This window comes from Sphaerodactylus townsendi, linkage group LG07 (assembly GCF_021028975.2).
Source record: "Sphaerodactylus townsendi isolate TG3544 linkage group LG07, MPM_Stown_v2.3, whole genome shotgun sequence".
Taxonomy (NCBI): Eukaryota; Metazoa; Chordata; class Lepidosauria; order Squamata; family Sphaerodactylidae; genus Sphaerodactylus; species Sphaerodactylus townsendi.
Window position 1 is genome coordinate 45904612 of NC_059431.1, and position 22428 is coordinate 45927039.

Sequence of the window (22428 nt, forward strand, 5' to 3'; positions counted from 1 at the left end):
GATCAGACCTAGACTGTAAAGGGTGTTTTTGTTGCTCTTGTTGATGATATGAGGAAGCCTCATGGAAACACATAGATAGAGAATTGGTCTTTGGGAAAGTCATACAAAGAAAAGGGTAGCAAAGGAGTTATATTGTTGGGGCAGGTGATAGGGAGTGAGATACAGCAGAAATTGGAGGGTGATGTGAGAATTGTTGAAGGCTATGGTGGGTTTGAAGGAGATAATGAGTTGATGAGAGAGGAGAAAACCAGGGCAGCTGGGGAAAGACATGATCCCTGAAGAGAAGAACATCTAGGGGAGAACAAGAGGGAGCCAATATGGGAAAAGACTCAGTGGTGGGATTCAGCAGGTTCGCACCACTTTGGCAGAACTGGTTGTTAAAATGGGGCTTGCAAACAACCAGTTGTTAAATTATTTGAATCTCACCACTGGGAAAGGTGCCTTAGGACATGTTTTGGAATGAGTTGAGAACAATTTTGTTCACTTGGGCTTGCCACCTATTCATTATTTCAAGGACCTGTTCCTTGTTTCGTATTAAAACGTAGTGTACCTGTTTAAGTTAATAAGGAATACGGTGTGTTCCTCTTTTGTGTCTTGGCAATGACTGACATACACAACATACACAGTAGAAAATCCTAATGTTCTGCCTCACATCGTTGTCGATCAAACTTTTTCTTATGGTCTCACAATGGCTTAGTTTCAATGTCATGTGAACCCATGGTTTAATTTAACTGTGTTCGGCATAATTGTCTGAACGCAGGCCTTGCCATAACGCAAGTCAGAATACTTAAGGATATCTTTGGAAAAGGAAAAACCAAAACAAACCAGGCTTTGAATGACCTTCAGTGAGTCTAATCCTGGTTTCACAAAGTAGATGAAATGAATTATGGTTTCATATTATGGCTCAACAGTGCATTAGTGTTCCTTAGTTAGGAGCTTTTCGGGCAGCAATCCAATTGTCAGGTAATGTAGGAGAAGCATAATCGTGGCAGTGGGGAGGTCTAAGGAGCACAGGGCAAAGAGATGAAACTGTCATTTCACCACGGAACACTACCCTCTGCATGCAGAATGTCATGGCCTACCTTTCGTTCAAATTTAAAATGCTATACATGTGATACCTTAGTACTTTCTTTTAGTTACGTATCTTCTTCCATTGACTAAGCAAAGTAAATGGCAAAGTAAATGGTCCTTAACTATGTATTAACGTTTATATATTGCCTTATAATTAAATACTTTAGCAAAAGGTAAATAAAAATAATCCTGCTAAAGTAATTAACAATGCAGAAGGCTGTAAACAACAAAAAGAGACAGAACTGTCAGAATCGGCCAGCTCAAACAAATTTGGCTTACAAATTATACTGCCATTTGCACAGTATTTTTAGAAATTTAACCTGTATCAATTTTGTCCTTTTAATATTCAATTTAGATACAACATGAAGAGGTTATTTATGCTTCGAGTATGGTTTTTTACCCCATTAGGTAATTTAATATGTAAGATCAACTTACTATTATACACTGTGCCCCCATTATGGACTATGACCATTACAGTAGCTTTGGGTCATTGGCCATCATGGTTAATTTGTGAAATCTATTTCTTTTTAATTTCAATATCTTGAAATATCTGGCCATTATATCAATTTGGTTTCATTGTAACTTTTATTTCTTGTTTGTTCATTTAATTAACCCATGAAGAATCTAAACCGATTCCAACAGAGCCTTTTACAGGTGCAAATGTGTTACAGAGTTGTTTAAGAGTAAGAGTATGGGAAATGAAGTACAAGGAGAAGGCACATTTGCATAAGCCTCATTGTGGTTAAACCCATTTTGAGTGGAAGACAGAATAAAAGACTTCTACAGTCTTACATTGACAACACTGCAAACTGAGCTCTCCCTTCGACTATAACCTTGGTAATAATGTGTTCAGTTAATCTGCAAAGTGTAGAGTCATCTCCTCGAAAAGTAATTCACTTCTTTTAAAAAAAATGGGTGGAAAATAAATATGGTGCCGTAAAATTGTTGAGTACAGGAATCTATCTGGACATTTCACAAAACATTTCATTATGCTGATAATTCCCAGAAGTGCTCTCAAGAGTGCTTTAAGCTGAGGATTACTGCACTGGATCTGATGGACTTTTTTTGTAGCCCCTTTAAAAGGCAGTGAACCGTTTTTCTATTTTATTTAAATAATGCCCCTTAAAATGGATTTTTAGAGGTATAATAACTCCTTAAGAGTCAGTTATGCTAAACAGTTTCTCTTGATAGAAATGTTGTAAAACTCGTTAACTGCACAATTTCAGATGCCGGCTTGGTGAACACTAACTGACATTTGAATGGTCGGAGTTTGTAAAATAAATTGAAATAGTTGTTGTATCACCCAGCTAGCTGTGCACAAGCTGTAGGCCACAAGGGGCCTGAACCTGACAGAAAATTACTTCAAGATGAATGAAAAGTGCTTGTTTCTCTTTATTAGTTTTTGGAGAACAATGAAAATGTTGAATTGTTTGCAGAAGGACTGATTAAAAATGGTCAGTGAGGCCATGTCCCTCCTGCTAACTGTTAGCCTCCCCAGCCCCCTTCTCCTCTCCACCACATGCATCTTCTTAGACCCATTATGGTCACACATCTGTGTGTGAAATGTACTCATTTTGACATTCCACTGCTGCTCTGAGTTGTTGAGGCCTTTGTTAGGTAAAGCACTGTTGTCAAGCCTAACAAGCGGGTCATGCAATTTGCTGGACACTGCAACAGAGAATAACCTGCAATGAATTGCTTCAGTCTCTGACAATGCTCAGTTCAGTATTAGAATGCAGAAGTATTCTTTGGCTTTTTATCATCCCAAGTTGTGCAATATTTTTAAATATTCTTTGTACTCCAACTGCCCTGAAAGAATATCATGATCACAGAGTTCCTCCGGTTGTTTATTTCTAACATATTTCGGAAATGAGGAAGACAGAAATAGATGCAAGAGTTAAAAGAGCAAGGAAGGCTTTGGTCACTTGGATTCATTTTGTGTGTGTGTGAGTGTGTGTGTTCAGCTCCTAGCACAGTGGGATGCTTCAGAGTGCTATCCAATATTCTGTCAAGCTGCTTGGTCCAATTTCAGGGCAATTCAAGTCAACTTCCCCTTTAGCAAAACCTTGCCTGTAATTCCTTTTGCTAACACATATGGTATTGTTCAATGAATTATAGAACTTTGGGACTAATTAATATTCCCACAGGGTAAAAAACCAGCGCAGTCCCTTTGAAACTTCAAAAACATTTTTCATGATTCCTTTTTTTTAAAGAGAGGGAGACAGAAATCACTTGTATTTACACAGTACTGTTTTTTAAAACCTTCATTGGCTTCCCTCCCCTGCTTTGCTCCAAATCCCTTCCCCCTTCCTTAAATACACACACCAAGAGAAATTGCCCATTAACATGCAAGAGTATGAATGCTATTTGTGGCATTCTGTCACTATACATTGTGTACCGCCCCAATGTGAAAGCAGGATTTTCTTCTCTCTTTTTTGCTATCTGCGAACATGCATTCCAGGCCTATTATGTGTATAAACAATAGCATATGTAATTACCTTTCCAGGGTGGCAATTACTCTTTGGATTCAATGGCTAGAGTTAAAGTAAAAATTCTTCTTTCCCATTGCTCACAAAGCTGCCAACCTTTATGGATCAAAATTCGTCCACCAGTAGCAGAGAAGCACCCCTCAATCAAGTTTTTTAACTATCGGTGTTAGGGAAGGCCAGTCCATACTAGCAATAGATCTGGGTCTTTGTTTCAAATGTATCCATTTTAGACATTGCCTACCCATCTGTTATTCTACACAGTCCTCCTCATGAAAAACTTTTGCTAGGGAGAATTTCTTCAGCAATTCTGTTAGTATGAAAATACCAGGCCTGTCATGTCAAAGTGGCAGTTGGTATAAAATGCTGACTTGGTTGACTTCAAGTTATGATGAGTTTGTGGGGTAAGGAAAAGGAAATTGCATTTTCCTCCGCCTTCTGCTCTTCTCTCCCCCCCCCCCACCTCCCAACCATGTTTCTCCATATGACCTGTATAACTGCTCTACTGAACCACTTCTTTTTAGGGATGAAGAAATTAATCAATTAATAGATGCAATAAATCAATTAAATATTTAATGACAGTTTAAAATTGGTCACCCCCAGATAATCAGTAGGGATGCAATAAGTGAATATCTCAGAATGCAGGATGTCTAAGTTATACAGATATGCTAATTCCCTTCTCCTTATGTCCAAACTGATGATGGAAATGTAAAGATGATTGTTCCCCTCTGGCTTTCTCCAAAAGCTGGAGGAAGGTTGAAATTATAATTTACCTGCCTTCAGGACGCTCAAAAACTTTTGCAATAATCACTTAAAAGCCAGACAATGAATTGATTCAAATAATTTATTCAACTGACAACTTTCAATCCAGTACATTTAATAAAGCTGAACCCTAAAAATAAACTAAGCATACATGTTTACCTACAAGAATTACAGTTCAAATGGCTTCACATTTGATATTGAGAATGGGGCGGGGGTTAGTACACATGCGGTGGTTGCGATTCCTTTCTATCCTCATCTCATCCCAAACAGAATTTTGGTATGTTCCATCTCAGGAGATGGGCAAATTCCCAGTGCAGGGCATATGCCTCCTGGGGAAACTGTGAAATCTGTATTTTGAATGAGATGGAGAAGTGGTGGAAAAGACAGTGCAAGGCATTCTATCTGTGTCACATCTGTTGTCAGTCATCACGCTTGTCTGCAACAAAAGCAGCAGGAACATACCAGTCCCTCTGTCTGAGAATCTAAATAATTTTGGAACCCTGTTTCCCTTGCCTTCAGTAGCCATGAAAATACATTCCAAAAGAAAAGGGAGTGAAAATCCTGACCACTCCAGATGCTTTCCATGCAATGTATATAGTAAATATATAGTATGTGGTAGATATATATTCCAAACTATGCTCAGCCATGAAGTTTACTGGGTCATGCTCACTAAGGCACTGTTGCTCAGATATTGCAAATTAGTGTGCAAGCAGTACAGGCTATTGCATATTAAGTTGCCATATAAGTCTGTTCTGGTACATACACATACAAGTGGGAATTTGGAAGCTGCAACTGGCTGAGGCTTCCTGGCAGGTACTGATGGTGAAATATATTCATGCTCAAACACTGTTGTCTGTTCGGAGTATGTATTTAGACAAATTAAAAATATAACCCAGATAGATCTTGTTGATGGATATAGTTGCTACAATTGATCTGGACAGGAAGATTAATGACATTCCCAAAAATGGAAGTATGGCCATGAATTCTCTTCAAATATTCTGGTGCTTTGTTTCAGTTTTACAAGGCATGATGGAGAGAGAGGAAGTCACCACATATCTACCTGACAGGGCTTTTGTCTAGTAAGAAGTGTTTGTTGTCGTTGATGTCCCACCAAAGAAGACTGTGCCAGCTGGTGTATCTGTGCACAGCATTTATACTTTCTGCCACTCTTAATACTATCTCAGTGACTTAAGGAGGAATTTCTGCCTATAAATATTATCTGGGGCTGTGGTGGCTGCTAAAGAGAGGCAAAATGTTGTATTGCAGAGACTGGGGAGTTACAGGCAGAAACTTGGCCCCTTCGTCCAATATAAACAACAGGCAATCCCTGCTAGGAGCAGCCAAAGCAAGGGTGAACTAGAAGGCAAGGCTTCAGGGATTGGGGCATAAAGGTAGAGGTTAAAGCTTATTTTTCACCAGCTTTCTGCATCAGCACAACACAAACCAGATAGTGGCTTTTTCTGCACAAGTTGTTTAAAACAAATCTTACCACCAAATGCTACAGTTTTTTTCCTTTGAATTCTGCACATTTTTTTCTTCCATTTGGTTCCAAAAAGGTTTCCTCTTTATTTTTCCTGTTTTTTTCAAGCACTTTTTACCACGACTTGTTTTTCTATCCATTTCAAAGCCAACATGTGTTCAAATGTGTTTATCTGCCCCACCAAACACCTGATCGTCATCCACACCCTGATGTAGCTGCCAGACCCCCCCTTCAGTCATTTTCTCCTCCCCCTCATTGTTCATTTTTGGAAAAAAAATCTCTTTGTCATATCGAACTAGATATGTAATGTTCAGGAAGAAATAAGAAGCAGCGTGATTAGATCAGTGTTGTCAATTTCATCTAGAGCTTGCAATGTTAAGGTTCAGGCACAGATATTAAAAAAGCAAGGGTGATTGGATCAGCTTTGTCAATTTCACCTAGCACTCCCAGTTAACATTCGAGCACAAATAAAAAGAAGCAGAGGTGATTGGATCAGCTTTGTCAATTTCACCTTGCCTCAAGCAAGGCTGTGTGCTGACCCCTACCCTTTTTACCTTCTACCTGAGTGATCTCCCCACAGCCCTTGCAGGTCCAGATAAACATGCTCCCAAATTGTCCTCACACCATGTTCCAGTTCTGCTCTATGCTGACGATTCCGTCTTGCTCTATCAATCCAGAGTCAAATTGAGATGATTCAAGAAGTGTTTTGCAGAGAACTGTGATTCCAATTGACTAACTATCAACTACAAAAAAAATCAAGATTATGGGTTTTTCCAGATCCCTGAAGAAGTTTTACTGGAAATTAAACAACATTCCAATTGAACAGATTAATTGTTTTAAATATCTTGGCTTTCTCTTCTCCTACAACCTTTCATGGATCCCCCACATAAAGGCAGTACTTACTTTGTCCTCAAAAAAGGATCTCCAGAATCCTTTTGGGGGTTTTTTTACAGTAAAGGTCATTCCTTTATACCTGCTGCATTAAAAATCTTTAATGCAAAGATTGATTCCTAAAAATATGGGGTTCCAATATGGATACAAGCTGTTGACCATTCACTGAACTCTCTTCATTCTAAATTTTTTCACAAAATTATGGGATTACCGAACTGTGTCCCTTATGCATCTAGGAACTAGGTCAAAATTCCATGGAACTTAGAGCCTGGCGTAGGCCCTTTCCACACGGGCCATATATGGCACCCTGGGGACTGCAAAAACGCCGTCCCCAGGGAGCCGTTCGCACAGGGGGCGCAGCTGCTTCACAGCCGTGCCACCCTCGCTCCGCCCGAGCGGCGCAAAGCCTCCGTTTTCCGACCTCGCTTCCCCAGCGAGGTTTTCGGAAAACAGTGGATTCAAGCCGCTGCCGTGCGAACGGCAGCGGCTTTAAGGCGCCCTTCCCCCCCTTTCCCCCTCCACCTACTGTGTCTGTGGCCGTCCAGCGCGTTGCCGAGGCCTGGGGACACGCCCCCCTGCCCTGCGACGCTGGAGCACTTGCGCAGGTCAGGGGGAGCATGTCCTCAGGCCTCGGTGACATGCTAGACAGCCACAGAAACGGCAAGTCGGCCGGGCGACGGCGCTTCGCAGCGCTGTCTTCCCGGCTGTTTCTGGGACCGTTCGTGCGAATGGTCCCAGGGGGTTGGGTCGGCGTTGTATACGCCGACCCAACCCCAATCGTGGCCATGCGGAAACGGCCTTAGATTCTGACTGCGTGTTCATTACCTACAATCCGATCATTCCCTTGTTTCCATAAAACAATCAGACACACAGGTTAATCCCTGGTTTTCTATGATAGAAAAGAAAATTGTATCTATTTGATTAACTCTTGAATTACTTTACCCTCTCTGCAATTCAAAAGCATATAAAGTATTAAAACGTCAGCTTTTAGACCAGGAATTTGCTAACCTATCTCTATCAGCTCTATCAGCTCTATCATTTGAGCAGGGACGGATGGCCCATTACTTATATTCTTTAACCAATCCCTGCTCAAGGAGAGCTCTCTCAACTGCTAGATTTAACGTCATGCCATCTGCCTTGTTAAACGGCAAGTTTAACAATCTCGAAAAATCTAAGGGGCTATGCAGCTGTAATTCCAATCAAGTTGAAACATTGGTTCACCAGTTATTACACTGCACTAGATTTGCCAAAATTAGAACCAAGTATGTTAATTTATCTCCTCATTTTCAACCCGAGTTAACAGATTTGTTCAGATTATTTTTCCTGCTGAATAATTCTAATTCTGCTTTTTGTGAAGAGGTAGCAAATTTCATCATGGAAATAATTCAGAGTTTGTAATTTATTTATATTTACCTGAGTTTTATCTCCTGTTTTAATATTATTTATGCTAGTTGTGGGTTTTTTTGTTATGCCAATAAAAGCTATGCTATTCATTCAATTTTATCTTGAGCAGGGTGAATAAATGTCCATGGCCATGGCCAGATCCAGCCCCTGAGAAGGCTTATCCGACTTCAAGCCAGCTTAGGCAACCACCATCACCTCACCCACTCCCAATCAAAGTTCTAGGTACTCCAAGTGAAGGATGTGTAAAACTCTGCCTGTTTTCACCATGACTGAGAAAGCTTCCACAACCTTTCTTGCTGCTTTTCAGGAACTGCAAGGGTAAGCACTGAGGATCACGCTGATGAACAGAGACCATTGAGAAATGGGAAAACAATAGACAGATATTTTATTGGCAGAGCATAGGCTGCCCCTTTTGTAGTAAAGACCTTTGGGTCCTGGATTCTGGAGCAGGCTCAAACAGAAAAAGAGAGTGCCCAAGATGAACCTGGAGCTGTTCAATCTGATGGCTTGTGTCGCTCTAGTGCTGACTTCTTAGTGCGTTTTAGAGTAGGGTGGTTGGGGTGGGACAGGCCAGCAGGAAAGGCAGGATTGGGCCTGCAAGGTCAACATGAGAGGAGATGTCGTCGTGGAGGTATCCATCAACTGTGGCATCCATCCTCTGAGCCTTGTTGGAGGAACTGGAGGGTCTCCTTTTATGAGCCCCTCTTTGGAGGATCACTGACAGGCCCTTGGAGTCTTCCTGGTTCTCACGAAGGCAATGCTTTTAATGTCCTGCCAGGCCTGGGGAAGAGCTGGTAGCTCTCTGTTTCACTGCTATTCATGATGTCAACTTGGCAAACTTTGTTGCCAAGAAAATATGGCATGGTCAGGGTCGTCACTATAATAATTATGTGGGGATCAGTGTACACAGTGTAAACAGTGAAAATTACACTGAAAAAGGCTCACAGCAATGGTTGTCTATTTTCAAATAAGGTTTAACAAAGTTCTTCCATAAAGTTCTCTGGTGTGAATGTTGTGTATATCAACATTAATCAACTTTCCAAAGTACATCAAGGTATCTAAAACAGATCCTGTTAACAATAGTAAAGATTATGTATAATAAATGTCCACTATGCTAACCTGGACCCGGATGTGGGCCGGTCTCAAAATTACTTCAAGCCTAGTGGAGTCTGCAAACACAATAAGCAAGAGAAGTTTGTCCCAGCTGAAAGGAAAACAAAAAGGTTATGATCAGAAATTAAAATGAAAACCAATGAAAATGAATACAAAATAGAAGAATCCAAACAGCTGTAACACCTATAATAAAGAAGATGAACAAAACATATGGAAGAACAAAACAACATGAGCAAAATTTCTGTGTCCAATCAATAATACACACCACATAGTTTTCACTCTTTATTATGATTTGTGAAGCAGTCTTCAACCTAATTGATTCCCAGATATTCTGAAGATAATCCTTGTAAAGCATTTTGATAGAGATAAGATCAATAATGACATCAACATTTCCTGTCCAAATATTCAAGGCTGTGAATTGTTGCACTTCTCTTTGCACATCAGAATGTTGTATGTCATCTCCAGCTGTGAAATGTTTTGGTTTATACTGCCACACCGACCATTTTCCCTGCCTCTAAAAAGAGCCACTGAACAATTCATGTAAAGTTTATTGAAGCTGAAAATCAGCCCACAGAAATGTTCCAAACCCTAGTTGGTAATCTAATAATGTAATAGGGCAGTGACAACATCATTCTCACCATTGTAATCTACTGAGGAATTTAAATATGTTTTGCATATATGCCCTCAAAGTATTATGTATTTGAAGTGACATGGTTAACATTTCAGCACTGGAAGAATATCACTGAAAGGTGTAGACAATTTTTTGTGACTTCATTTTCTCATCACAAAATAAAACATACCCCAATAGGCCATTCCTTTACATGTTTTGCTTCTGTCAGATATTTTATCATTCTACAAATATAATAAATATTTCTTGGTGATTTGGACAATCTGTGTTTATGTCACTCAGTTATTCTATAACCTTTCTGCAGTAACATAAACGTAGTTTGTATTACAATTGCTGATCATTTTAGCAGCAGCAGTTAGAAGGTGCTAGGATTTATACAGAGTTTGACATCTTACAGGGCATTACCACCATTTGGTTTTTGCAGGTGATTTCAATACAACTTCCAGCTCTCCTTTTTAGCACTGATACAGCCAGGATCACTAGTGACATTCCAGGGAAAGACAAATACCTTTTCCCCTAAAACCTCCTTGCAGACTCTGCAGGAAGGATTGCAGGAATTTCACGCCTTCTGCATAGCGGGTACTCCTCCCTGGCTGCTGTTGTCTCATCTCGGGCTGCCCGAGCCAGGGTTCCAGCTGGCCTTGGTGCAGGGTGCCCGTGCATGAGAGCCATGGCAATCAGAACAGATATGGTCGTACGTGCATTTAACATGCCAGCAGCCCTTCTGATTAAAATCCCAGCACACCAGCCAGGTAGAATCCCACAAGGTGCCCATCCCCTTGCGGCTCTCCTCCCCTTGAGCCTTTGCCAGAGGGTGGACAGTGACCACCCAGGTCTGGTTATGAATCAAGTCCCAGCGCTGGCCCACCCAATGAGATGCACTCTTTTGAAATGCCTCATCGTATTCTAGGGTGGCAGCCTCCCCCGCTATTGATCGGGCTCTGAGTACGTGCGACAAGTGGGTTGTCAAATGCCAAGCCCTGAGAGGGTAAGCAGCCTCTATCAGTGCCAAATATTCAGTGTATCTTTTTAACCAATTATCAAAAGTGTGCTCTGCACACGCTTTCCCCTATTTTCTCTTGGTGACACGAGACCCAGACACCTCTTGCTCAACCTCAGGCCGAAGAAGTTGAAAAATTTCCATATAATACCCATGAAGGTTTTTTGGAAACTCAGGAGAATCCCCAGCATCCCATAAAGCCGCCAACTTGGAGCCGATGCCGGTGGGTGGCGTCCCTTGAGTTCCATCACTGGGATTACGCATCCTAGCTAGCCACTGGGGAAGAGGGGGAACCTGTTCTCCAGTTGCCCAAAATTCACCTATGACCTGTGCTGATTCCTCATCTGAGGACTCAATGGAGGAAGAGGGGCTGAATGATCTGGAGCGCTGAGAGGACCTCCATCCTCTCCTACCTCGACCTCTGGGCATATCACCTGAGTGTCCAATGTCGTGGGCGTCTCTGCTGAAGTTGGCAGCTCAGTCACCTGAGGGCTCACCACCCTAGTGGGGGGAGAACAGACAGCGGGGAAAATGATCCTGGGGTAGTTCTGCCACCAATGCACTGGGACAAGTGCATGAGGGTATTGGAAAGCCCTTGCATGAAATTTCCATTGGACGACACCCCATATGGCGGACCCTGCTGCACTGATCCAACTGCAGTTGGCCCCAACACTAAGTCCGGGTTATTGAACTGGCCAAAATACAAAAATGGGCTTTCCCCTGTCTGACTCGTGTTACCTGCAGCCAGCCCCATAAACAATTGCACACTAGCCGGCACAGGTGTATAATGCCCTAGCCATCCATCTGCCACAGGTGGCGCCAGGCATGGCGTCATAGGGGGTACCATGAGAGGACTGACCACCAGTGGCGGGTGGCTCGGAAGCAGCTGGGAAGCAGTTGACCTGCTTGGGAAGTTGAACCTGCTGGTTGGGTGTGAGAGGACTGACTTACTGGACCCACTGTGGATCGGTGGGTCTGAGAATGCCCCCCCCCCAGCTGAGCTATGACAACTGGACCTGATCCTGGCCCAGCCCTGGCTGGCCTGACCCTCCACTCGGAGCAGTTCCAGGTTTGTTTTTTTGGGTGTCATACTGAAGCAATCCCCAATTATTATTGATAGCCATCAACTAATTAACTCTACTAACTCTAAACTATCAACTATAACTTAACCAGTAACTATGAACTAACTACTAACTATGGGCTACCTATTATAAGTGACCAATATACTATAAGCTACTTAAATAACAATGTTTTCTTTTGAGGGGTGAGCAAAATGGGGGGGGTTGATCAGAAAGCTATTGGGGGGAAGCCCCACCCCTGTGAACGCCAGCTAATGCCTCCCAGCCAAGCCTATCATGCACAGCCTGGCTGCCTGTCTTTACCAAGTCTGCTGCAGCACTGTTGCTAGGCAGAATGTCCAACAAGGATATTCAATAAGGGTGGCGGGTGAAGGGCAAATGCGCAATGTCCTTGCAGCCTGCCTGAGCAGCAGCTCCATCCACCCTGGCCCTTAACAATCCTGGGGGGAGGTGTTCCCACCTTCCGAAAAGACCCCCCAGGCAATGGGTTCTGTGGTGCCCCAGCTCACTCTGGAGCACCTTAACTTTCAAGCTCTGTCAGCCGGTCTCAGCTCTTTCACAAAACTGCAGCTCAGGCCCAACGGCTGATCACAAGCACATGGTCCAGCTCTGGAGCAGCGAGCAGCATCCTGCTCGCTGCCAAAGCCTCGAAAGAGGCTGGAGCATGGCGGACGACACCTTAAATAGGCTCGTCCGCCCCCTCCCATGTCACATAATGGGTCCCTGTCACTAGACAGAGCCGGGCATGTGCTCGCAGCTCACTGGCCCCAGAAACAGCCACAATGGCAGCCCTGGCTAACTCCGAGGCTGCGTTTTCATGTGGATTGCACAGTCCACACTCACCAGTTATGAGGATCAGCGGAGACCAAGATAAGATGAATCCTCTTGCTGTTCTGAGGAGCAAGTACTGATAGCATTGAAACTTTCCAGGTCTGCAGTCAGGAAAGCTTGCTATTTCGTCACAAAAATATCAAGAGTAGTTCCATCTTTTAAAAAAAAAAATCTGCTGACATTCATATGAAACCTTCAGTGCTGGAAGAAGCTTAGCATGACCTCTACCAGCATTCTTGTTTTACTTCCTGCTGCAGGGAAACAACCTGAATGAGCATTTTCTCAAGTCTTCAACTTCTCCTATTGGCAAGCAACCATTGGACATTTATTTAGCCCCTCTCAGGTTGAAATAATTCAGTCTAGTCTGCTCAGTTGATGAGTTCTGACAAACCCCATAAACCTCTCATTATGGGAAAGATAGGTTATAGTTATTGCTCAGAACATTTCAGTAGTCTTTACTGTTTACTGTCCACTGATTAGACTAGTACAATGAAAGACAAAGAAAATGGTTAGTTAAGCACTGGCTTAACTACTCACTGCTTTTTGAGATTGTTCGTATCCAACCATAAGTTGAAAAGAAATTTGTAAATGTTTCTTTAACAATTCCTTTCCGTTTTTGTTTGGCTTTAGTACTATCTGGAAGATACAACCCTTCTATAATAACTTTTTAACAAACACCACCGATTTTATGTAAGTCTTCATGGACTAGATTGACTCTGGTCTGATCCAGCTGGCTTGTTCTTATGTTCTTATGTTCAAATGGCATTTGGAATTGCTTTTGCTCCTCAGACGTTTGACCTCACTAAATACTCCTGCTCACCTATGATTTGTAGGCATACTGTAGATTTGCACAGAATTTGTAAACTCCGCATAGTAGGTACATGAACTCTGCCATGCACTGTTTTATTAGATTCACCCACTTAGGAAAATTGAAAGGGCAGAGAAAGAGCATTAGTATGGTATTTTTAAAAGCCCTAACTTTGAATCCCTGCTCAGCTGTGAAGTTCACCAGGAAACCTACAGCCAGTCTACCCCAGTCTGAGGAGCCTTCTTCCTAATAAAGCGGCTCTTTTGTTTGAGGAAGGACCCCTTTAGTTGGAGGAAGGCTCCATTGGCTGGGGGAAAGCTTCAGAATTTTGCTTGGTAAAGTGATATGATGAGATAGGATCAGTGGTGGGATTCAAATAATTTAACAACTGGTTGTTTACAAGCACCATTTTAACAACCGGTTCTGCCGAAGTGGTGCGAACCTGCTGAATCCCAACACTGGATAGGATCCTCCTCACTGTCTCTTCACCTACCCTTCTTTTAAAGCTGGCGTGATGGTAGGGAATGGGGCACATAATGTGTATATTGCCTTGAGCTCCTCAGAGAAAGTGTGAAGTGCAGTGGTAAGAAATAAAATATATAATCCACAAATGGCTCAGTTCTTAGATTTACAATCCTGCTTTCAAAAAGAATAACATTGGACTGAGTGGTCAGAAAGGAATGTAATGAAGATAAAGGTAGAAATAGTGATTTTTCATCTGATTGCTGGGTTGTCCAGTTGCCTTCAATGAACACAATTTAATTGAATAAACAAATATGCAGGAGTTGACAGCACTGTCACCCTGCACTTGAGCCCCTTTGATTCCTCGATGGTCATAAGAGCTGCCGCTGAAGCTGTTTCGCTCGATTTTTTTTCGCTTTACCTGCCAGCTTTCCTGGAGTTAGTGCTAAAGCTTCCACTTAGTTTCTGTTTCACTGCTGCTATTAAAGTTGAGCTGCACTTTGCTAAGTGGAGAGGCTTGCACTGAGCGGATCCACTGCTGATTATCATGCAAATCAGTCTCCTCAGCTAGCTCCAAAGAGGCTCCCAGCTTTGCTACCCCCATTGATCCTTTCATTGTCACAGGAATAAGGCTAACCCATCTCTTCTGACACCAGAAGCTACAAAGATAGGTTCCCATGACAGTGATTGGTAGGAGGAAATGAATCTTTCATGTACAGCAGAAATATGGTTTGATTTAAGAAAAGAAAATAACCATATGTAATTGGGCTTCTGTCACTGTAAATTTTAATGGCAATCGCAATACTGAGGCTTCTGGAACCTTAAATTACAGCTTTCAGTGGCTTCCCTCAAAATCTCTCTATTATTCTTCATAACGACTTTTTCAAAGCAAGTGCACCATGACATTGATATCACAATTCTCATCTATGTTCAGAATTGACTACGGGGCTTGGAGGTGTGCCCTTGCATGAATTCTGAATTGCTCTATCAGTTCACATCAGGAGGACAAACAGAAAGGATGTCATTTGCAGGGCTGTAACCACCTGTTCCCAGTGATCTGAGTTACAAACCCTTGCAGTCTTGCAACTAAAGCCAAGAACAACTTGCCTACCTTTGGCCTATTAAGTTGGCATCAAGCTCCTCAGTCCCCTGCAGATTCATTCATCTGGAGCAATATTCACAACAAACTTTGATGCAAGCTAGCCTAGCCTGGAATGAGAGCTGTTTACATGAAACCGTGCAAGGGTGGACAATTGCCCTTTCTGCACTGCACAAATAAAATGTCCCCTGAAGACATTAAAAGAAGCATCTTGGGAAGAACCTCTGTGTTATTTCATCTCAATTTGTCATTTTTGGAAAACATGATCTTTTTTCCCCAAGACGGCTTAAATGATGTGCAGAGAGCAACCTGTTTTATTTTTCCCACCCAAGTTTAAAGCTTCTACTTTCATTTTCTGTGCAGCTCGGAACAGACATTTGCTACCACGTCAGGGATTCTCCCTGCTGCCCGCCATTTGCTGAAGATTTCCCACAGAGGTTTCCTGTGTGTAAAATACATGAATAAAGTTATTTTTTTCCTGGTGATCTCAGGAACGTGTCATTTTTCCTTTTTTTCCAGTAAGATATCTTTGAATCTATGCAAACTCAATATAAAAATCACCAACATGCACACATTTTGAGTCTGCGTAGCTTCAACGGTACCTCTTTGGAAACAAAAAAAAAAGGAAAACCGACATGTTCCTGAGATCACCAGGAAAAAATAACTTTATTCATGTGCTTTACACTCAGAAAAGAGAGCAGGCAGAGGAAACCTTTCTGGGAAACCTTCAGCAAATGGTTTGTGGCACAGAAGATTCAAGCAGCAGAAATGGCGAGGGGGAGAAAAAATCACCACTGGCTCCTTTAGCGCTTTATTTGTCCATGCTGTCTGGACAAAAAATCAGCAGATGCTTTTTTTAAGATGTCCCCAAGACGTCTTTAAAAGACTGTGCAGAAAGTACCACTTTCCTGCAGGAAACCTAAAATTAACTACCGTAGTTGCTTGGAGAGATGCTTCTCAGGATCCCTTTTTAGCAGGTCCTTGCAGTCCACTTTTCTGGGCTCATAAAACTGTGATGTCAGCAAGCAGCAAATATTTGTTTCTGCCATGTGTATCACATAGCCATGTAGCTAAAAGTTGGGTTCTGCTGCAGTTCCCTGTCATGGTTTGGATCCACAGTAAACTGGAAATTTTCATCTGTTTTCTCTTTCCACTGCAGATTCCCTTCATGACTTCTTTGGGGTCTCCTGTCCCCTTGGAAACAGCATTTCATGGAAATCAGTGATCTGCATTGAGAGAAGGAAGAAACTTTTGTACACATAGAGGCACACATGAGCTTGCCCCAACATAACAATCCCAGTGATAAAGGCAGATCATACATGAAAATATATAAATAATGTCAGATGTGGCCCTGTTAACAAAAGCCTTTGAAAGACAGTAGCTATTCAATCAATGGAATCAAAAGGAAAATATTTTTTATGGACTGCAGCACAGCAAGCTGCAGGTATGGAGAGGAGAAAGATTGCATGTGTGAATATGTCTCTGTTTTTTGATAGCTTGCATGCAGTAAAGGGGCATGTCAGGGGCAAAGCCTTTCCTTTTATTCATGGTATGCTAATTTTCTATTTGCAATATTCTTACAGACCAGGGTCATCCTGTCCAATTTGCTAAGAAATTGAGAGCAATCATGTCTGGCTTAATACTATACTACAAAAGAATCCTCAGCAAAACTGGACTTTCCACTAAAATGAGTTATCTGATATGGCAATTGTACCTATCCTTGGATACGTCTGGGGTCTTTCAAATGATTTGAAACTAGCAATACTGTTGTATACCTTTTATTTCACAGTAGGAAAAGTTAATAATGTTTCATGCTTTTGTAAATTAAAACTTGAATCACCTACTCAATAGCTATAATCTGTTGCTGTGGGCAGTGGGTTGGTAATTGTACTTATATAAAGTTCAATTGCCAACCCACTGCCCACAACAGCAGATTATACCTATTGGGCATATGCCAGAAAAGAGTGAATCTCTCTCTCTCTCTCTCTCTCTCTCTCTCTCTCTCTCTCTCTCGGCGGAGGGGGGGAGGGAAGGAGAGACAGCAGGCCCATACATGCACTTATTTTAATGTTTAAGCGTTCACAGAGGAAAAACAATAGATTAGTGAAGAATGAAACAAGTGCATCAACCCCAAATGATGTCCTGAATAAAGCCTCAAGCTCTGAAACCGGTAAGAACACAGCAAATTCAATCAAGCTGTGATAAAGAAGCCGACACTGATGGGTCAGAGTCCCTGACCTAATGGAGGAAAAGATGTCTCATCAGGTTTGTTTGTATTTTGTGTTTTGTTTTGTTTTTTGAAGCAGGAATGTCCATCTTTCACAGAAGAAAATTTCTGTCACTCAGGCTGGCGAAAAAAATACTACAAAGGAAGTCAGTTTAAAACTACCCTGAGTGAAGTTGCAGCAGTTGCACTGAACAGGTCTGAATGTTGATGCTGTATATTAGAAATCCATGAATTAACCATTTTTCCTTTATTAAATCAGATGTTACAGTATTCACTGAGAGCAGGAAACACTGAACTATATTTAGATAATCGTTCCATAAATACTGTGTATTTTCACAGCAGTCAAAAAGTCAGGAATTTATGTTCTAATTACAGACCCCAAATCATCTCTGCCTAGATTTGCAATTAAAACTGAAATATTTTCATACAGTACAATTCCAGGGTTCATAACACCATCCATAAGACATGCCAGTTATTATTTGCTTTGGAGATTTGATCATTTAATGTTTCAAAATCATCATTTCATTTTTGCTGTACTTGTGCCTGCTGTTTTACAGCTGATGGTGGTTAGGACTTAGTTGCAGTGTAGTTAAAAAACAACACAGGAACCAAATATTCTTGTGTAGTAATTCATGTGTAGTAAACATCATGTGGAAACCAATGATATGTGGAAAATTCATATACTATGAAAAATCCCCATGTGCCATTGTCTTCTTAATATAACCTTGTAATTTTTTAAAAATTACACATTTTCAGAAGTAAGAGCTAATAGCAAAGAACAGCTGAAATGTAAAATTTAGGGAGGTTTTTGAATAATTCAGTAGCTTGTTATATGATTACATCTGATTGGTTCCCTACTAAGACATTGTCCATAAAATTCCCCAGGGTAGCATTGGTCTTGGGGTAGGAATAGGATGGGAGGGGTATGATGTCTATTAAATGGGAGAACAAGGCTTACTTGAACTAATAATATCATGGTTGCACAGAATGATTGATGGTCTTTAAAAAGGCTCAGATTGGTTTCATCTTTCTTCAGATTTTATCACTGACTTGTTCGTAGTCATGTGCAGTCACTAAGGCCAAGAGAGGTAACAAGTGTTTGATGTATGAGACTTGCTCCACTTTTGTCAGAACTGTATTTATTTTTTCAAAAACTGCACATATGAGATCCCACTTAAGATAGAAATATGAATCTGGGTACTAAAGGAGGTGGATCAAGGAATACCCAAAGTTCTTGTTCTACTGAAAAAAGGATAAAAAAGAAATAGTTCCTACTCCCCGCACAGTGACTGTTTTCATTACAAATAAAATAAATTAAAGAGCATGTGAGGCTATCCCTTTTGCTGCAAAGACCATATGTTTAATTCTATTTGCACATGTTTCAACCTGCTTCTTAGACTCCTTAGAAGAGCTTATTAATTTAAATCCATTCCTATTTCCACAACCTGTGACAAGTGTCCAAGTACCTTTATTTAAAAAATTGAGGAAAGTAAGTATAACAAGAAAAGAAACATATAATTTATCCACCTAAGCCATATAGCTGAGCGTGTTTTGCTGCTTCTCATATACTCCACATCAAGGCAGATATCTTAATCTGTTGCTGCAAACGTTATTATCAGCCTTGCATTCATGTAAGATTGTGTATGTGTGAACCACAAAATGTTTGGCAGAGGCCCAGTTGGAAAAAGAGGAGAAAGTGTGAGAAAGAGTCCTAAAGGGTTCACCAAATAGCTTTGTGCTGTATGAATAGCTTTCATTTTGAGATCCTTCTGTCATCCCTCTTTGTTCTATTGAGGAGGAAAATGCCAGACCAAGACAATGTCAGATATCTATGACTTGATTTTCCTGCATTGATCGTACAGGATTTGGGTGAGGGAGAGTGTGTGAACATATATGGGTGAACATGTATGTATATCAGCACATAAATGAAAAATCCTGCATTGTATATGTAGATAAATGAACAAAGTGTGTGTCCAAATGACATTGACACATAGGTCCCCTCCCTCCTGTAGGTTTTATCTTCTATAAAGTTGAATGGTTTTCTGTTTTGACAATTTAAACACTGTCTCAAGATTGTTTAACAAAATCAAGAGCAGTTCTTGGCAATTAATTTCTGCAGTCAATAGTATTCTCAAACTGGGCAACTCCCCTTGGAACGGGGAGCCACAACAGAAAAAAAGCCTGTGCAAGTGAAAGAGCAAGACAATTCATTAGACAATTCTGCAGCAGCTCAAAGTGGCGGGGGGATGTCAGCCCCTGCTCCTGTGCTTCAATACTAATGAGAGTCATTGCATATTCATAACCCTAAATACAGTCAGCTTCTTGTAAAAACTTTTGTCATTGAGGCTTCATGGCAAGAGCAAAGCATTGCACTCTCGGTATCGTGGCACTTCCACCAAGAGAGTGCAAGAGCAAGATTGATTGTTTTGCAACGCAGCTTGACAGGGAACTAAGAGATACTGCCCCAAGGGTCCTGAAACTAAGCTTAGTTTGATTACAAGGCTCCAAGTAATCAAAGAAACAAAAGAGGGAAAAAGTGGAATTTTTTTTTTTAGATAAAGGAAGACTCTAAAGATATAGCTTTCCTTATTGAGTGTTCAGAGTAATTATCTGCTAGCAGTTTAAAACAGTTCATATCAATTTTTATCACAGAGGAAGAAGAACAGTGATCTCCAACAAACTTGTTCCCATGTTGTAGGAACGCTGTGGCGTGTCTTAATAGATACAAATCTCTAAAACCTTATGAAGCTTCCTGTCAATATCAATAACAAAGATTAGGGAACTCAACCTGTCAGATTATTAAAAACGCAGCTGCCAAGGGTTGTGTTGCCCAGACTCCGCTCCTTGCAGGTTACTTTTCTTTTGTTGTCAAGTTCTTCTTTTCATGCAGTGCCTCCTAATTAAGATTTGGCATGATTACTTGCTTGCCCATCTCCCGGAAAAATCCTAAGGGTGCACAGTATACACACAGTAATGCTAGCCTCTGACCCCCGGTATCAGTCTGCTGGGGTAGCTACCAGCATCCCCTGGAGTCAAAGAAGGGAAGCATCTCTTTCAGTACCCATTTTTTAAAAAGGCCTTGAGCATTTTCTCACTCATAATGATGTCTTCAGTTGGAATGCCAGCACATTTCCATGTCTCCTTGACAGGCGAACAGACTAGAAGATATACATAAAATTAAAATAGAATGGAATGTTGTAAGAAAGGTTTGCAGTTCTGATTACATACAGGCTTGTTGTAATTTGGTAAAAAGTCGCTTCCAAATGGAACTGCTAATACATGCACATGCTCTCAATTGCTCAATATATGTCATAAAATATTAGTGGAGGTGGGAGGGAGTATCTGGGCTGTTAAATATCTTAGTCATATTTATACAGACAAAAATAAAATAAAGAAATCTTCTAGTTATGATGGATTGAGGAAACTGATTATTCACAGATATTATTAGTGTTGAGACTTTAAATTATCATCCGTATCAATCTGATTGCAGTAAAACATGAAAACATTGACTTTTGTCTTGTTAGAGAAATTTATTTTCCCCTGAATGACAATCCTTTAAGTAAAAACCAGGCAGCCTGCCAGCACTCCTTGTAGTACACTGAAGTTTGCACAGACAGGCTATATTTTCAACTGTTTGTCGAGGTTCAGTGCTCAGTGCTGAGGACTTCTACAAAGAATTTCATAATAAACTGATCTCTATAGATCTGCTACTTCAGGCTTCCTTAAGACATGTTAAAAGCCTATAAAGCTATTTGTGTGTACGTATACATACACACACACACACTGGGAATAAATGCACATTGTAAATTGGTTTGCACTGGAAGCATTCAGGTAGTCAACCCTCATCACTTATTGTGAAGTATTCTTTTGAAAGAAACAACAGTCCCCCCCAAACTCAGCTTTATGAGGAGGTTCGATTAATATGTTTTACAAGACAGAAGTCAATGCTCATCAAAACTGTCAGCAATCTGACAGCTTTCAAAAACAGCTTTTGTTCCCTGAATGAGTAATTTCTGTTACCTTACTTCAGACCGCCTGCCATTGCTTTCCTGTTACGTGAGGAGCACAAAACACTAGTCCAAAGACTAGTCCTGGTCCAAAGACACTTTAGCGAAGCACAGAGTTGCTTGCCCACTGCGGTACTCAAAATCCCCACATCTCCTCCCTCCAAAAACATGATGAGGACTTTCAGATCTGACAGTAATTTAATTTATTAGATTTAATGATCTGCAATGCATACATATATGCACTTGCAGGTAGATGCTGAGTGTGTCCCCGTTTTTGTGGCTCTGGTTAAAAGGAACACACAAGCAAAAAAAATTATCAACAGATTTCCATTGCTGGAAGTAACTATATGTCTTTACCATCAAGTAAATGATCCAGTTAATTCTAATGGAGTTGGGTTCACCACCAGGTTCAACCCTAATGGAGCAAGATTCAACCCAAATATAGAGGTTTCGTGACAAAGTGACACTCCATCAACATCAGCAGAAGAATATAAAAGGGTTGTGAGAGTTATTTTCATTATTAAATTAAATCTTAAAATCCTATTAACATAGTGAACAGTATTCAAAGTCTTGGTTCTTATTAGCAAATTCTGGGAAAGGGAAATGGGGAGTGAATAAACTAAGGTGAATAAACTAAGGTTAAAATTATTCATGCAAAATAAAAGGAATCCAACATGAATCACCTTAAAAAGGAAAATAGTTTATTTCCTTCATGAGATACAATAATGATGTCTTCAGCTGGAATGCCAGCACATTTTCAGTTGATAGATTTTCTCCTCTACTCTTTGCAAGGGGATTAATAATGACACAATTAATTAAAGCAGTCATTAAAAAAGAGAAATTGCTAGACAAATAACATCAATATGGCTAAAACTTCCAGAAGAAGAAACCTAAAGGAAGGTCAGAAAGTCAAGATGACATTATGTCTTCCATTCATGTTTTTGCATCAGGTTCCTTAAAATATGTTGAAGCTTTTTTCCAAAAAAAAAAATGATCATGTTCTTTTGAAAGACCTGAAAAGAGTTCTTTTACTAATCACTGTCTGGCTAATCTTACAGGAAAATACAATAATATCAAACA

At 40.9% G+C, this 22428-nt stretch overlaps 1 long non-coding RNA gene across 9 annotated transcripts in view; it reads right to left on the reverse strand.

The window, feature by feature from the left end:
• Positions 1–8462: 8462 nt before the first annotated feature.
• LOC125436591 overlaps positions 8463–22428 on the reverse strand; it is a 104067-nt gene continuing 90101 nt past the window's right edge. For 6 of the 9 annotated variants that reach the window (XR_007245077.1, XR_007245076.1, XR_007245079.1 and 3 more), the window contains 3 exons: positions 22032–22131; positions 20130–20499; positions 8463–16340 (listed from right to left, as the gene is read on the reverse strand). This is a non-coding gene — a long non-coding RNA (uncharacterized LOC125436591). The remainder of the gene's footprint in view (positions 16341–20129; positions 20500–22031; positions 22132–22428) is intronic. The other 3 variants (XR_007245084.1, XR_007245078.1, XR_007245085.1) reach the window with 3 other exon arrangements.